This window comes from Gossypium hirsutum, chromosome D12 (genome assembly GCF_007990345.1).
Source record: "Gossypium hirsutum isolate 1008001.06 chromosome D12, Gossypium_hirsutum_v2.1, whole genome shotgun sequence".
Classification (NCBI taxonomy): Eukaryota; Viridiplantae; Streptophyta; class Magnoliopsida; order Malvales; family Malvaceae; genus Gossypium; species Gossypium hirsutum.
In genome coordinates, this window is record NC_053448.1 from 44,352,740 (window position 1) to 44,357,418 (window position 4,679).

A 4,679-nucleotide genomic window follows, 5' to 3' on the forward strand; every position below is an offset into this window, starting at 1 on the left:
GGAAATTTTACCTCCCTCGAGATCTGTTCAAAGAAAACACTCCAATCTCAACTACGTAACTCCCGAATTCTTATAACCAAATCTCTACGTGCATACCCTCTTGAATCACCATTGATCCCTTTAATAACAAGTGCACAATCCGTTTCAACAACATCTCTCCATTGAGCATCCCATCCTGTAACACCCCTAACCCATATTCGTCGTCGAATTAGGGTTACGAGGCATTACCGAAAAAAACATAGTTCAACATAGTCATTTATTTCTTTAACAAATTACTAATCATTCTATTTTCTAAACCTATGCACATTCTCATACCAAGCAATACTAACCCAGCGAGACATTATAATCAAAAGATAAATGCCGAAATTTCAGCATTCGAACAATCCCTATTTTATTTCGAGCAGCTTAACATTTTGCAGTTAATTCAATAAACATCAGCAACATATAGCATTTAATTCAATAAGTTTTCCTCCATTTGGATAGCAACTAAGTTACACAATATAGCAGCATAACAGCATCACAACTGGTCAGTGAAAATCAACACATTTGAACAACTTAGTTAGTTAAATAAAACCACATAAATGACAACATATTTGGACAATAAACATTAAAATAAGACAAAACATAGGTAACCTACCCTGTTTTGGACAACATTTATACTCCAATTAAACAAGCATTTACACTAGGTAATCATAGGAAACATGTCCGGTTTTGGACAGCTTTGATTTGCAACATTCATACATCATTAATTCACAAATATTTGGACAGCAGTCACAACATTCAGACAACATTGATTTGTACAACAATGGACAGCAATTAAGCATCAATTTGGACAGCATTAATATGCTCAAAAATGGACAGCATTTAAGCACTAATTTGGACAGCATTAATATGCTAAAAAATAGACAGCATTTAAGCACTAATTTGGACAGCATTAATATGCTCAAAAATGGACAGCAATTAAGCACTAATTTGGACAGCATCTTATCATCACACAAACCGAATTGCCACCATCATCACACAAGATATACCATATAACATACTTCCAAAATGAGCTAATTACATGGCCTAATATACACAAACATTAGCATCATTATCAAGCCATTTTCACATGGCTACATATATACAGATCAAAATGAACCATATCGAAACTAGCCTATACATGCCATACGTCAAAAGTACAAACTCTGATGATGATCCTTGACGATCCCCGAGCTCGAAACTAGCTTTCAAAATCTATAAAATAATGAAAAGACACACAAAGTAAGCTTTGAAAGCTTAGTAAGTCATAAGCAATTAAATTATCACAAGAACATTAATAGTTCAATTCAATAGGCCAAATTTAATCAATCTCATTCACATATAAAATCATCTTACTTATAGAATTACATATTACCTTATTAAATATTACACTTACCTTGATCTTTCATGAATATATAAACTTCTCACATACTTGAACCATTTAGCTCAATTTCATCATTGGTCTCGTTTTGTCAATGCCCGATGAACTATTTGAAATTGTTAAGGATAAACGAAAATAATATAAAGCTCATACAATGCCATATCTCAAATATGGTCTTACATGTTAACACATTTCGATGTCACTGTCCCAAACAGGGTCTTATACGACTTATATACGATGCCAATGTCCCAAACATGGCCTTACATGTTCTCTCACTTTGATGCCAATGTCCCAGACATGGTCTTACATGAAATCACATCTCAAAAATCCTTATGCCATGACATCAATATCCTACACATTTCCTAAGGTTCGTTCAGGGCTTTCGACTTCGTGATTAAATCAATTATGCTCGAAACTGGTCATCCAATGTTAAAATCAATTAGGCAATATATATATATATCAATACATACAATTCAATTCGGCTACATATAATATATATACACTTTAATTTAAAAATATTTAATTATTTATGAACTTACCTCGTTCAAAAAAGAACGGATCGGAACGACTATTCAACAACTTTCGACTTCCCTCGATCCAAATCTGATTTCATCCTTTCTTGATCTAAATCAATTCAAATATAGCTTATTTAAAGACATATTCATTCAATTTTATCCAAAAACACATAAATGAGCATCTTGCCCTTTAGCCCCTAACATTTCACATTTTTACAATTTAGTCCCTATTTCAAAACAACACAAAATACTCAAAATTTCATTTAACCCGTGTTTGGCTGAATATTCCTTAGGTCCCTAGCAGCCCATTAATTCCATTTATTTCATATTTTAACCCCTCAATTTACAAATTTCACAATTTAATCCTTTATAAGTATTTTTATCAAAAATCAGTTAGTAAAACATGATAATCTAACATCAAATATTTATTGTTCATCATAAAAGAACAAAAACATCAAGCTATCATTAATGGCAACTCACAAATTCCTCAACCAATCAAAAAATTAAGGCATGGGCTAGCTAGAATACGAAGCGACAATCTCAAAAACGTAAAAATTATAAAAAACTGAGCTCAAACCATACCTTAATCAAACTATGTGTGTGTCGAACCCTAAAGAGCAAAAATGACTTATTTTTCTTGGCTATTCGGTTGAAGAAGATGGAAAAAGATGATACATTTACTTAATACCAAAAATATATATATTTACAAGCTATAAACCCTAAACAGTAAAATTTCTTTACGAAACTTTCACACATATATATATTTACAAGCTATAAATACCAAAAATAATATTAAAGTAATTTTCCGACCTCAAATTTTTGGTTCTGAAACCACTGTTCTGATTTAACTAAAACCGGGCAGTTACAACTCTCCCCATTAGGAATTTTCGTCCCCAAAAATCTTACTAGTGAATAGGTTCGGGTATTCCTCTCTCATAGCATCCTCAGTTTCCCAAGTAGCTTATTCGACCCCGTGTCAATGCCATAAGACTTTTACTAAAGAAATTTCTTATTCCTCAATTCTTTGACTTCGCGATCTAAAACTCGGATCGATTCTTCTTCGTATGTCATATCAGACTGAATCTCAATCTCAGACGGGGAAATCACATGTGAGGGATCGGATCGATATCGTCGAAGCATCGATACATGAAGTACATTATGAATCTTTTCTAATTCAGGTGGCAACAAAAATCTATAAGTAACCGGCTCAATTCGCTCGATAATTTCATACGGCCTGATGAATCTCGGGCTTAACTTACCTTTTCTGCCAAATCTAAGTATTTTTTCCACAGAGATACTTTCAAAAAAACTCGATCCCCAATCTGAAACTCAATATCTTTTCATTTCAAGTCTGCGTACGATTTCTGACGATCTGACGCTGCTCTCAGATTATCCCGAATCACTTTCACTTTCTGTTCAGTCTCTTTAATCAAATCGACCCCGTGCATCTTATCCTCACTAAGTTTAGTCCAGTATTAAGGTGTTTGGAATTTGCGACCGTATAAATCTTCGTAATGTGCCATTTTAATACTCAATTAAAAGCTGTTATTATACGCAAATTCAATCAACGGCAAATACTTTTCCCACGTACCTTCAAACTCAATAACGCAACATCAAAACATATCCTCAAGTATCTAAATAACTCGCTTGAATTGTCCATCTGTCTGTGGGTGAAAAGTGGTACTGAAGTGTAACTTTGTACCTAGTGCATCTTGCAGTTTCTTCCAAAACCGCAACGTGAACCTCGGATCTCTATCCAAAACAATAGAAATAGGTACTCCGTGCAATCTCACAACCTCAGAAATATACAACTCAGCTAACTTATCGAGCGAATAGTCTGTTCGTACTGGAATGAAATGAGCCAATTTCGTCAATCTGTCAACTATAACCCATATCGCATCTTTCTTTCTCAGAGATAGGGGTAATCCCGACACAAAATCTATAGTCACTCTATCCCATTTCCACTCAGGAATCATAATCGGTTGCAATAAACCAAACGGCACCTAATGATCAACTTTAACTTGCTGACAGATCAAACATTTAGAAACGAACTCTGAGATGTCACGTTTCATACCAGACCACCAGTAAAGCTGTTTCAGATCGTTATACATTTTCATGCTTCCCGGATGAATAGACAAACGACTACTATGAGCTTCATTTAAAATCATCTGAATCAACTCTGAATTTCTCGGTACACATATTCGGCCTCTGAATCTTAAATAATCATTAGCATCAACTCAAAACTCAGAATCAAACTTCAACTCACATTGCGCCCGTTTTGCTAACAATTCATTATCAACTTTCTAAGCTTCACAAATCTACTGCATAAATAACGGTCTTACTTTTAACTCAGCTATAATCGAGTCATCATCAAATAGAGCTAATTGAGTATTCATTGCACGTAGAGCAAAAAAAGATTTCCAACTTAAAGCATTAGCAACAACATTGGTCTTTCCCGGATGGTGTCAATCACCAGCTCGTAATCTTTTAACAATTCCAACCATCTTCGCTATCATAAATTTAGATCTTTCTGAGTCACCAAATATTTTAAGCTATTGTGATCAAACTAAACATGACATTTCTCACCGAACAAATAGTCACGCCAAATCTTAAACGCGGACATGATAGCTGCTAATTCCAAATCGTGCGTCGGGTAATTCTTTTCATGCGGCTTTAATTGTCTCGAGGCATAAGCTATGACTTTGCCTTCCTGCATCAATACACAACCCAGTCCATTCAATGATGCATCACTATAGATTACA